Genomic DNA, 14,070 nt, shown 5'->3' with positions numbered 1-14,070 from the left:
TAGGCAAAAAAATGTGCATTTAAGAAAGAATAAACCCTATTAAAGATTTTTTAAGAAATCCAAGTTGGTGATCAAAAGGAGGGTATGAAGGGCAAATTTAAAATTTGATTTACAAAGTGAAAGCTACTGTTCTATAGTTGCTGTCATACATTTTTATGATGCTTAATAGTCAAAGATTAAGATTATTAAGTTTCATTTGTTCCTCTTAGGTGAGCCATACAACCCTCTCAGCTGATTGATGACAGGTCTCCTATTCAAGTGTTGGCTTTGGAAAAATTCAAGTCACTGGACCAATCAGCATGAGACATTTGTTTTCTTAGTCCAGAGAATTAGATAAAGGGTAAAGGAGAACCATGCATGCTTTAGCTGTCTAAAATGTGCCAAAAGATATCACAGGTCTTCCAACTGTTCCAGAAGGCATCAGTGTCCCAAGAAAAGCAATGGAAACCACTCTCCCTATTACCATTACCTAGTCTTACACAGAGCAATACAGTTAGCCGCTGTAGCCTACCTCAGTCTGTTTCTTACAACCAAAAACCTTTGTCACCCATTGTTCAAGTGGATATGGTTGGACCACGAACATGCCCTTCACAGCATAAAGAACTGAGAAGACAAACAGATGACATTAACATGCCATAGTTAATATATAATATATGACATACTGTATGATCGTCTTGCCCGATCACATGATTATTCAAATCTTTTATGCATGCTAACATGGCCTTTTGTTCAGGAAGAACATTTTCTGTAGGCTTTCAGCACATATTTGGACCCTCTCTTGATGCAGTGGCAAACTGGTCCACAGTGTCCACTGATTAGCATTACCAACTGAGAGAATTTATGGCAAGTGGTAATTTTACTCTTCTTGGGAACAATATTTTGGAAGTATCAATCAATGACTTGGTCAATGGTAGTGGAGCACAAGTCAACCCATCCTGGTCTGGTTCGTCAAGAAAGAAAGATCCTGTGGTTGTGGCAACACTTTTCAGTATTGTCCGCTGATCTTTGTGCTGGCCAGATTGAGTGCTCTCAAGAATGCAGGCAGAAAACGGAAACCTGGGTGTCTGATAGACATGGTGCACCGTTTCGGTGTGGATTTCTTGACAATGAAAGCATTGACCCCTCAACAAGTGAGTGATCTTAGAGGAACCAGTTTGGTTCATTGGAATCAGATCCTAAATGGAGAATGCAGACCACAGCAAGTCAGACAGCAGTTCCAATTCTAACAGTGAACTGGAGGTCCTGGCCAGTTAAGATTCTGACTAGAGAGTGGCGATTCAATGCCCGGCTGTGTGAACACTGATCACTCCAAGTCAGTAAGGTTGCACATTTGCCAACTGCTCTCTAGCTATCTGTCTACCAGAGTGCAGCAAGGACAAGTGACTCTCCCAGTCATGGAGAGGAACTGCAAGCAAAACTCCAAAGCTCTGGCTAGTGGAGGAAACGTAAATGAAAAACCACAGCACCAACGATGCCAGTCATTCCTTCAATCCAGACAAGGACCGAGGAGGAAACAACCAGAGCTGAGCCCTGATCGGTTTTCTTGGCACTTGAAAGTATTGTTCCAGCGCACATTCCCAAAAACGACTCCTTCCAAAAACTCACCAAATTCCTCTGCAGCCACCAGCCATTGGCTTCTGAGGAAACTTAATCAATGTGTTTTAACACATAAATAAATTTGTTGTGGGTTAATATGTGCCAAATAATGATGATGATGATGCTTTCAGAAACCCATGCTTTGGATGAAACATCATCCATCGTCAGTTGAATACCAATTGAACATGAGCAATTAATAGTTTAACAATGTGTGATGAAAATAGGAGTAAGTGAGGATTAAGGTGCAGAACAGAAAAAACATGAAAATTAGTATAAAAGGAATGAATCAACATGTTTAACTTGGAAATTTGTGACCCTATTTTGGAAAAGGTGGTGCGTGAGAGAGTGCATGTGAACGATCACGAACCCGATTTCTGTCTCAACAATCGCCCATTTTTTGAGGGGAAAATGCACATTTCTCAATTCATGTCGAACTTTTCCACAATTCATTTGCAGAATGCAACCAGCTAAAACTGCACATTTTTGAGTAAAAGCTATTGGCAACTGAACGAAAAAGAATGGATGAGGAGAATTGGGGCGATAATTGAATTAATCCCGGGTTTTATTACATCTTCTGTAAGAAGCTTAAAGCAAGAATAATTTGTGAATATAGGAGAAACTTTTTTCGTGGTGCGTGAAATGCGTATTTTTATTTTCCACGAATTCTGAGAGGAACTTTCTAATTTTTGTGAAACGTGATCTAGCCCCCCTGTTTACAATCGTCTTCGATGACCGCACTGAAACAATTGGCGATTTCCTGGGCATTTATTTCATGCCACTCGCAAACGTGAAGACACATTCTTCTTATGTGAGATATTAACTGTGGGAACAGGCAAATTTCATTGGCTAGTCGATTAATATGACCAATTATTCAATCTGTTGAGTTTGCTTGGAGCAACAGAACAACATAGTAACTAAGAGACAGCAATGCAATGCAACACGGGTAGCCGATCCAGATCAACCTTAATGGATACAGAGTTTGTTTTCGTGTGCTGACAGCTTGCAACACTGCATGAAATAGTAAACTTCTTTCAAGTAGAAAAAACTGTGGTTCTCCTTTGCATTACAAACATTATGCTGTGAATAACAGTTTCGGCCCTTTGTTTAACAAGGGAGAAGATTGAAATGTGGTTAATACTTGCAACTCGAGACACTCATCTGTCGCCACGCACGAATTGAATCGATCACACGAAGAAACGGCCATCTCCGCATGATGCAAATACTCCACAAGACAACCAAAGAAAGACACAAACACACAGGTAAATCATTTAGTTTTATGCCATATATATGAACAGGCTAATTAAAGCACAAAGGTTCCCTGTGATATTACAAAATGAAAGTCACACTCGTTCCCGCGTGTTGTAGAATTGTAGCAGATCGTACCTACGTGCAAATATTTTTGACAAGAAAATTAGCAACACATTTCTTTTCGTAAATTGGATGATGTTACGTTGGCGTATTCTTGGAAATAATAATGTGAAGTGTAGTGTGTATTGTTGCTGAAGACTCATGCTTTGGCTCACTGTATAGATGATAACTTACATTACATTTTTAGTATGATATCAAGAAGCGTTCATATCATTATTTTGTATTTTCACCAACACAATAAGTTTCCACTTTGACTGAGAATGATGGCGAAAATAAGTTCTACATACCATCCAGTAAACCAGCTTGGCATAGTAATTCTAATAACGCCATGATTTCAAAAGGCATGGGAACGATAATGCTGAATAATCTGTCATAACAGCTTTACTGTTAAATAAATTATTGCGTTTAAACGCTCATTTAAAGAAAACATTCGCCTAAGGAAAAACACGCTAAAACATTTTGTAAACAGGTTTAAACGTTTTTTTAGCCCATTTAAAGTGTTTAAATGCGTTTTGGTCTGAAACGTGAATAAACACGTTTTTCCCTTTTCACCCTTAACTCCTTGGTGACGACAATCCCAAATATTGTGCCATGTGGCACGATGACGTATTTTGATTTTGATTTTTAAAAACTAATTGCTATTTTATACAACTAGAATATTTGAAATGAGTGGCATTTAACTCAAATTGTGCTCATGTAGGCAATAAGCACTTGTATCACCCATGCACCCATATGGGTGCAGTGAGGGCAAAACGGGGCTTTTGAGGGCACCTGAAAGAAATAGGCATAACTGTGAATTTTCATTGAATTTCAATCAAATTTTCAGGAAATATAGAGTATTTAATGGGAAACAACTTTTCTTTGTTCAGTTTTCAATGCTACATAAAGAGCAGATGTCACTAAAAATTTTCTCCCAAAAAATGTGTATTGCATGACATTTTAATTAGCATAAATGCCTAAATTAATTAATTAAAAGAGATTCAAAGAAACTGACAACATAGTGTTGATGTCCATCTATTTAGCTTTAAAATGACATAGCATAACAAAATTGGTTGAATACAACATGAGCTGGTCATTTTTTACCAAAACATGTCAAAAATGGCCATTTTTAGGGGGTGTCACCAAAGGGTTACCACTTTTTCCAAAATAGGGTCACATTTAAAGAAATGCTGCTTCCAAAGATTGTGCTTGGCTTCCTTGCTTTTTGACTGGAAGCTACTGGAACCAGAGTCCAGAATTTCCAAACAGTGTTCCAAACATAATAATAGTAATTCTCATTACTAGACACATTTGTTTAAACCACAAACATTAAGAACTGACTTATAATGTTGTCATCCACCTAGGCCTTAATCAGAGGAAGAGGGAGATGATACTCATCATCGTTCCTGTCAACCATGGCAACCACTGGACGTTAGGGGTATGGCACTTTCAAGTTAATTGCTAAATGTATATGGAAGCAAGGTGAAATTGGTTTACAGAAGTTCACAGGAAAGATGATTATTATTCCTTTGTCTTAACGATGTAGGTTGTGAAACAAAGAAAGCGAACGCTGCTCCATTTTGACAGGTATGCTGACACTAACTCTGGAGTAAGAGTTCTTTTTTACATGCATGAGGTAAGTGATGAATAATACTATCTGTACATTACCATTGCTAGTTTGTGAACTTTAACTTCAATTTCACATGTTTGATGCATACAGAAAACTACTCAGAGCATGGAAGATCAATGCAGCTTCATGGAGGGAAGAGACACCCCAAACGCCCCAACAAGATGATGCAAAAAGTTGCGGCGTCTATGTTTTAAAAGTAGGTCTACATTGACCCGCCATCTCAACAAAAATCACCGAGAAGTTTTCATTTAAATTAAGGAAATCAAAGAAATGGCTGAAAGTAGTGACCTCATGATATCACAATCCCAGGGAAGGTAGTCACTATCACGATGACCAATACGGGTATGGCCCGCCCAAAAGGGATACTTTTCCCAGGCTTGTGGTGTAGGGTAAAAGGGTAGGGATTACAGAAGTGGAGGTATTTGAAAAGGTAGCAAAATCTGTCACTTAGGTATTTAAAGGGCCTTCCATCATTTAAATCATTTAATTTATCGAGCACTACATTAAAATGACAATGCTTCTTTTTTGCGATTTGAAGAAAGGGGGTACCTTTTTCAACAACATGCAGGCAAACAAAAAGATAAAGGATTGGACGTTGAGGCAGAGCCTCCATGTATAAAGCATTGACCAGAGGAACAAAACTACAAAGTGATAAAATGCACTTCGCTAAACAGCAACATAATTACTTAATTTGCGATAAATGTGTTAGCGAAGGGGCTTTAGAACTAAACCATTTACCACAGTCAGCTTTAGGGCAGTAAAAGGACCCGCGGTGAGAAGTGGCTAGATGTGCCTTCATGTTGTGTTTCTTTCCTAACTTCTTGTTGCAGTCAGGAAATGGGCAATGATAATAATTGAAATTGTCGGTTCCAAAGAGCACAGATGTCATTTCACAGCCACTCCAGTCACGAACTATACTAGCTAAATCTTAGCAATCGGATTCTTAACCTTCTCTCTGAACTTGAAAGCTTCAAATAAGCACTTTGAGCAATGCATGTCTTGAAGCAGAAAATGTGTTGTCAGTTTAAATGATTTAGAACCCAAAGAATATAAAGTCTCTTTAAAAGGAACGCATGGAACAGGACCCATAACTATTACGTGTAGGTCAGAAGAGCTTTCGTCCTCCATATCTTCAGGATCACTTTCCAACACAAGTTTGTCATTAAAACTGCTTCTTTGTAAGGAAACCTTCGTGGAAGCAGTAGTGATGTCACAGCAAGGAGAGACGGCAGCATAACCAATGTTAATTAGTGGGAAAACAGTTTCTTCTTCTGTTTCACTTTCCGAAACAATAACTTTACTCCTATCTTCCATGTAGAACAGTTACCGTAATATACCAACCATCCACGACACTCCACTGATGCACTGTCACCACGTATCATTTTACATGATTTAAAATCGGCGGAACATTTTGCCTATAAACCAATGCCAAAATGTCACATGCAAAACATGACGTCACGTTGCAATATTCTATTAATACTGCCAGGAATGTTATGAAAATGCAAGGTACCATATTTTTTATCACGGCCCTATGTTCCTCAGGGAATCAAAAGGCTTAAGCAAGCAAGCATATTTTTTATCGCCTTACATGCATTGTATCATTCTATGCTACTGGTTTGTGAAAATGTGGGACAATTCTGTTCTAACATAACAGGAAATGGTTTTTGCACAGCTAAAAATTATACTCTTATCGGAAAGATTTGTTTACAATATGGTATCACGATGCAAAAATAAAATAGTAAATTTCATTCCATTAGCATTGCGTGACCTTTGTTGGGGCTGCGCATTGTTCCTGAGCGCAACTTCCCAGCAAAACTTTGCCTCCTTGCAGAATTTAGTTCAAGTTGGAAAACAGTCTTTCATATTTCAAAACAAAAATAGAATTTCAATCAACACAATGCTTCGTGTAGCACTCATATTTGAATGAGTGTATTACTGGATCTTGGAATATTGACTGCCATGCAATGAAGGTGCCAAATGAACACCAGGGCGGGAAAAGCACAATAAACCTTGCCCGAAAATATTGAAGGAAAAACGCTACATAAAAAGTACTGGCGAAATCTGAGGACAAAAACAATGTTAGTGTGTCAATCAGCTTGTCAAAACACATAACATGAAGTTAATGTGAGAGATTTGATGGTCTTGGAGACCTTGCAGAACTTGCGAGATAGAGAGCCCCAGCCCCCCAGTGTGACGGGATGAACACAAAGGTAAGCCTCAACTTATCAGTTACCATTAGTGATAGGTTTATGTAAAAACTACTTCTAAATGAATATCTTTAGTTTTATATTGTGGGAGAAACAAAATTAGCGAAATTACATTTTTTACGAACCTGAAAACTGTTCTAACGTCAGGCGGCTGGGTAGCGGGGGTGTGGTTTTATTTGTTTTTAATACGCGTTCACAATAGCAGTGACAAAATGTGACCATTCAAGCAGAAAGAAAATCAAACAAACTGATCGAGTCTCATTAGACTGTCGTGCAACTTTGAAATCGTAGAGCAAGATTAGAAACAGTGCCGCAGAAAGTCGTATTCAATTGCCGACATTGAACAGATTCTTCTTGATCTCATTGGTTTAAGACTGGAATATTCCTCAGAAAGTGACAGAGTTCATGTTTGAAAAACAGCATGCATGCCATTTTAGATGTAAATGAAATGGCGTAATAATGTAAACATAGCCTGTAGATCGAGAGTGAACATAAAATAGTCAACTCTATGAAAGAAAAAAGTCTGAGTCAGTTGATATGTTGCAATTGTTAGCATCGACAATTTCTGTGTCGCTAACAATTAGCTTTGTAGAAGTGTAAATTGATTTGTGCCAAAATGACACCTCTCATTGGTTAAAATACGGAATATTCCGTTTGAGAAAGATATCATATTACTATATGATCACATAAATAACAGATGGTCCTGATTGGATCACAGGCAGAATATTCCCTGAAACACTATCACATTTACAAGTACAGATTTAAATGAAGAAGTACAAATTTAAATGGAGAACTGTTAACCGTAACTCATAATTTACCTTTCACAGAATGGTTTGCACAACAAACCGAATTCAAAGCAGAATTTCAGTGCATGGAAATCCCAGAAATGAGCCTTTCAAAGTTTTATTTATCAGCAAGAAAGCAAGACGGAAGCCATTACAAGAAAACAAGTTTGTTGTCAATCAGGGTGGTCTTAGAATATTATCTACACTCACCTCCACTCAACATGAAATTCTCAATTTCCGACAGAATTCAGTTTAATGAAGCAAATAAAGTTTTACATTCTTACCTTAAGCACCTTGCCAGCACCAGTAAAATTGCCGGGACAATCCACAAGAATTCTTTGATGGCTGAAAGCGTCCAAAAGTTGTTTGAGAGCAGAGAATTGGCAACCACAGAAACAAAAATACCTTAGGGTTTGCTGCAGACAACATGGTTTTACGGTTTGCTATTTCGTCTTACAAAAAAAACCCATGCTTTGCTTGGCAGTTGCAGCTTCAGGTGAATACTTTGAGCTCAACAAAGAAGAACCAGGGGCATTGCTTTCCACCAAAAATGACATGGGCAGCCTTGAAGGCACTGAACATCATGCCGATGGAAAAATATTTTCAAGCCCCCATTTCAAGAGATGCCCAGTTCAGACCATCAAGTCGTATCTTTCACATCTCAATCTGTAGGTAGAGTTCTTAATCCAATGGCCCAAGTTGCAATCTTCAAGGTTTAATCCAGAAGACAGTGCTTGGTTCGAGTGGAAAGTCTTAGGCCATAACACTCTTGAAAACACACTTACAAACATGTCGCAGACAGCCAGGATCCAGCCATATTTCACCAACCACTCCCTCAGAGCAACCATGGTCACCCATTCTGTCTTCAGAGAACGCAGAGACTGGACAAATAAAAGTAGTCACTGGCCACAAGGGGGACACAGGCATCGAAAGCTACTGCGAAAGGCCCACCTTGCATCAATTCCAGCACATGTTATCCATACTAATTTCTTTCATCAACATGAAAGAAAATACACCAGCAAGAGCTGCATCCAGATCCTCGGCTTCAGAATCAAAGAGAGGTGTGATGGCCTAAAGCACTCCATCTCAAGTTATTGTTCCACTGAGAGAAACCAGCATCTCCACCCTTCAAAGTGATGAAACATCCTAATTTCCAATGGAATTAGCCCAAGTTGATTCTACCATAGGGGAGCTTTCACACCTGTTCATTCAACATTACCTTAAACATGAACAAATGATGAGATGAAACTTCTTTCATCCTACAAATGTTAAGCTACTTTATTTCAAATTACATCTTCTAAAGTACCACTTCACTCCAAATTTGAGTGTAGCTTTTGCTTAGAGACATCTTTTAGTTGTCTGTATTGTTTGAAAGCTTAAAAGTTTACGCAATACGAAGTCTGTTTGAAGTTTGAGTCATCTTATTGATCACTTGCACACAGGCCTCCTGCTGGCGCATGTGACTTTTACACCAGAAGTAAAATATGATGATTACTGAATTTCTGTTGTTCAGTTTTGAAATAATACTAAAACAACTATTTGCCTCAGGCTCAGTGAATATCGTCGCATTATCCTGTCGATTTTGCCTTGGGGATTATTCAACAATATTCACTTTGCCTTCGGCTAATAATCCTTTAATTGTTTTGAGAATAAGACAGTTAATCCAGACAATGAACTTAGTCAAATTTTCTTTATTTACTTCCACTGCTTGTCTTTTATAGTTATCAGCATTGTATTAACTCGTGAAATTTGAATTTGGTTACTCCTGAGTTATTTAGTTACAAAACATGACAAAAATGTTCAAATCAACAGTTTGCTAAGAGTGGATTATAGGTCATTACAATTCCAATAGATGTACGTACTTTGAACTTTGATACAGATATACAAAATTAATACACATTGGCTTTGCTTCACGTGAAGTACTTACATTTTTAATGCTGTGGAACACCACTTTTGTTCCAGTAACCATAGAACACACAAAACCTCATTGTTTTTGTGAAATTCCACAGGCTTCCTCATCAGTTATTTTTTAAATAGTTTGGGAATTTGTTTCGGATTACTGATGCCTAAAATTTGTCCTATCTATTACATCCTTGCAATGCAAGTAAAGATCTCTCCAGTCATGTCAACAGTGAAATCTCCAGCCCACAATTTTGCCAGTTTTGGCCTCGTAGATAGGCGACAGATATCTTTCTTAGTACCCTTGCCACCATTCCTCGCAAAGGCAATAAACGTTGCACATGCTTGCTAAATTTATCCTCCAACACTTCCACTGCACTCTCAAGCTCTGCAAAAAATTCATTGACTTTCTTTATCTCATCTCCACTTGATGTTCTTCCTAATCATTCCAATTTAGCTCACCATAGGGCTGGCTGAAGCGATTCCGTAAACTTCGCCTTGTCCGCCATCTGGGATTTTTACTCACAAAGTCTGCCATATTAAATTCTACCCAGTATTCCACCTTTATAGTAAGGATTCTGGCCACTATCCTCAGTTCACAGGACTTACTCAGCAGCAATGATAAGTTGGGTCGTGGACTCAGAGGAAAGAACAGTTACCTCTGTACACTACAAGCAAACCAACACCCATAACTTTCTCCATCACTGCTCATCACATCCCCTACACTGCAAGAAGAGTATTCCCTACAGTCACCTCCTTTGAATCAGATGTCTGTGCAGTGTGGAGTGTGATTTCCAGCAGAAAGCACACGAGACCAAAATATTGGCAATATTCTTGTGCACACTTCCATGCAAAGTCAGTCTGGGTCTCCACCCGGCACATACCCTTGTGGGGCTCCCAGATGTCATTCGTCCACTGATGTATCAGTCACCACCATCTTGGAAGGACCATGACACAACAACACCATAAAAGAACATTTCACCTGTAAATCCAGCAATGTGGTCTACTGTATTTCATGTCGTTGCTGCCTGGACCTGTATGTTGGGGAAACTGGGCACATGCTCAGGAAACACACAGTAAACACCTTTAAACCATTATGAGAAACACGCCCGGTTTCCCTGTTGCAGAACATTTCAATAAGCCTGGACAGGGACTAGATGATATGGAGGGTTGCTGCTCAAAACAATGCAGGGGTACTAATAATGCCAGATGCAATGATGAAATGCACCTAATTTTTCATCCTGGTACCCTTAGGCTGCATGGACTAAACATGGATTTTATTTTTTAAACAGCTTGGCATGTGTGCACTTTTACCTATCCGTTAGAGTGATGTGTACAACTGTATATTTTTTCAATGATGCATCCCATTCAAAACTAAACTTGGCACTGAGGAAGGGCTAGGCCCAAAATGTCTGCTATACACATTGAGTTTAATTTGGCACTGAATTATTGCTATTAACATGTACAACTTTTGAACTGTTTACTGTGCCCTGTCAAGAGACTACTTCTTGGGGAAGAAGTTATAAAAAAAATGCGTTTCCCAGTAATGAGAAAGGACATATTTATGGATGTGGTTATCCAAAGCAACATCTTGACAAAAGAATGCAACAATATTTGAGTTTACCTGAAAATGCACAAGTTGACTTCCTAACAATGCCAAGGATGTATGTGAAAAGAAGCTAATGCAACTCCAGACAGTGGTGGGTTGGAAAGCTATTGCTGGATTAATAAATGCTAGTGATTTTAGATCATTGGATTCATCACAGTCTCTTCTCCACCAAGAACATTTCCAGGCTCAAAGAAATTTAATGCAAGCAAATAGGCCTTATCATGGATTTCGACGCCATCTCGGCAGGTAGGCAAAATGGTCAGAAATTAGTGTTTAAAATTACAGTGGAAATCCAACAGCAAATAATTTTCTCAGTTTATTTCATTGTTGCATTTTTTTAATTCACACATACCATAAAGACCTGTTTATGTCTTCATAAATTGTAGTTAATGGGACAACGATGAGAATTACGTGTGGATTGCGCGACATACAGTAAGATAGGGTAGCGTTTCACAAGGCAAAGGTCAGTTCTGATCATGTGCGTCTGTAGTGTAATCTGTAAGAATCATGGGGTGTTATATCAATCAAGAAAATAGGAAAAGAGAAGTACTTTTGCGTTATAATTTTGATGCCATGAATCCATTGAATCATGTCAAATCATTTTTGTAAAAATGCTGGGCGTTCTCCCAGTAAGGGAGAGACATACGTTCCATTTGTAGAAAAGGGTGTTTTAGATCATAACCACTGCCAAAAGAGAAAAGAATGCGTTTGTGTTTCATTTGTTCTAATTCCCTTTGAGCTAAACCCCCTCCTCATAACGTCATCAGGCCCTCTCAACACCCCCTCATGACATCCTCGGCCTGAGCACCTCCTCATGACTTCAGCCTCACACACACCCTCCTCTTTACGTCACAAACCTCAACCTCATGCTAAATGCTGATTGAGGTTTAGCATGCCCTATTTTTCACCAGATTGGTAACTATTTTGTCATCAGGGACAAACGTCTAGCTTTACTTTGTCTCATATTTTTCTAGAAAATTTGAAGTTAAAAAGGGTATTAGTACTTGACGTTGTATATTACGTATTGTCCTTGATCATACTTGTGTTAAACAAAATTTACTTTGGGATATCCACAATTTTACTCGCGTGCACTACCAGGGCAGTTTGTGATAGACTTCAGTTCTAAAACAAGGCCACTAGACTTTAAGAAAAGTCCTTCATCTTCAGTGTTTATTCATTACCCACTGGACAAAAAAGTAACTTGAAAAAGCTGGCTAAAGTTGTTTTCACTTTTTAAGGAAAACGACCACTTTTTTAAGTTTAAAAAACATGTTTCGACAGAACTTCTGTCATCTTCAGTTGAATGAATGATTACAAAGCAAGTTGAATAATAAGATTATCCTTTTAATTTACACCTTTTCACGTTCTGTTGTTACTATTTGTCTTAATTAGCATTTTTGCCTACTTATTATTCAACTTGCTTTGTAATCATTCATTCAACTGAAGATGACAGAAGTTCTGTCGAAACATGTTTTTTAAACTTAAAAAAGTGGTCGTTTTCCTTAAAATCTTTACATGTCTGCTGCTATCTAGACCTTTTGTTTTCACTTTACGCTAAAGTTTTCTGTGATTACAAAGAACTCAATTGCTTAACCATCAATTAACAGAATGTTGTACAGTGAAATGTCAATGGGAAAAACTAACCTTTACTATTTGAAAATCTTAGCCTGTAAGGCTGACATGGACTATGAATTCTGCTCACATGCACGAGTCACACTACACAGTGATGTCATCTGTGCATCTGTACTCTAATAAATGACAGGCATCAACCAATCATAGCATAGTAGCTCAGTTATTACGTGTTGAATCGCTATGCTTTGTTGTGCAATTGAAAGTGTCTACTAAAACAATTAGGCTACTCACCCTCGTTTTCTATAAACAATACTCAACTAGCTAGGCTGTGCCTCACTCGTAGTCTAAATCATCAAGATCTGTTAAATTGACTGCCTTTGGGAAACATGCAAGCAAAATAGCCAGAATCCAAAAACTCAAATCTATCAATAAGTCACTTTCACTCAATTATTTTTTAAATTGATCGGTGACTGGATTACACCAAATAGGTTTGTGTCACTTGATGGGTATGGTTTTTCAGTCATGCAGTGTAAATTTTCGCTGCTTTAGTCCGAAAACTGGGAGAGGTTCTTACATAGAGTCTAGTCCGTAACAGAGTATAAAAATTACATCACCAGCTCTGAAATTGTGGAGAGCTTTTGATATGACTTGATATAAAAACGCAGGAGTATTTCCTGGTTTAGTGAGATGTTCTTGTTGAACTTACATGTTAACAGGAATTTGCTGCAACAGGGAACTCTTGTACATATGGACGATTCAATCTCACCTAAGCCCCTGTTTTGTTTGTCTTGATATTAAGGATTTACAGTGTAGCATTTTCTATTATTTGTCAAATGCCTAGGATGATTCTAAATATGTGCTTTGGTATGTAGGTCAGAGCCCACATCAATTCCTTTCCGAGGCAAACATCGCACTATTCCAGGAACAACAACCCAGAGGGCGGTTGGTCATTAGAAAGAATCTACTTCAACTACTTAGAAAAACAATGTGCCAGCTATTGTGGAGAGGAACTACGAAATTTTAAGGAAAGTAGATTAGATAGCTGGGTGGAGGATAGGTTTCCTCTACGTGATGGCTTTCGCGGCGCACTGACCCGAAACAAGAATTTGCATAATTGCCAGACAGTTTCCCACGCCGCTCATTAGCATACGAGAAAAACATCACGAAAACAGCACGCATAAAAGCGCCGAGCAAGCTAGCTACCCAACTATGAATGCTCAAGATGTCAACGAAGCAATCGACGCCACTGGAACAAATCTTAGTAGATTACTCCGAGGAATATGATGTTGTGTTTGTGCGTGCTCAGGGGGAACAATTGATATTCAATCCGACCAAACAGACGCCAAGAAGAATCAGCGAACAGATAAACCACAAATGGCCACAGAACACGAGTTTGGGACTACATCGCACGTATGATGCAGCATC

The 14,070-nt window shown here is 38.6% G+C and overlaps 1 long non-coding RNA gene across 1 annotated transcript; it reads left to right on the top strand.

Annotated features, from left to right (window-relative positions):
* The first annotated feature begins 927 nt into the window (after positions 1–927).
* On the top strand, positions 928–12,289 carry LOC145499754 (uncharacterized). The gene is made up of 3 exons (XR_014050979.1): positions 928–4,381; positions 4,490–4,579; positions 4,664–12,289. It is a non-coding gene; the product is annotated as an uncharacterized LOC145499754 (long non-coding RNA).
* The last annotated feature ends 1,781 nt before the right edge of the window (positions 12,290–14,070 follow it).

The sequence above is a fragment of the Orbicella franksi genome, chromosome 10 (genome assembly GCF_964199315.1).
Source record: "Orbicella franksi chromosome 10, jaOrbFran1.1, whole genome shotgun sequence".
Taxonomy (NCBI): domain Eukaryota; kingdom Metazoa; phylum Cnidaria; class Anthozoa; order Scleractinia; family Merulinidae; genus Orbicella; species Orbicella franksi.
Note: the sequence above shows the minus strand (reverse complement) of the source record. Positions and strands in the feature narration are given on the sequence as shown.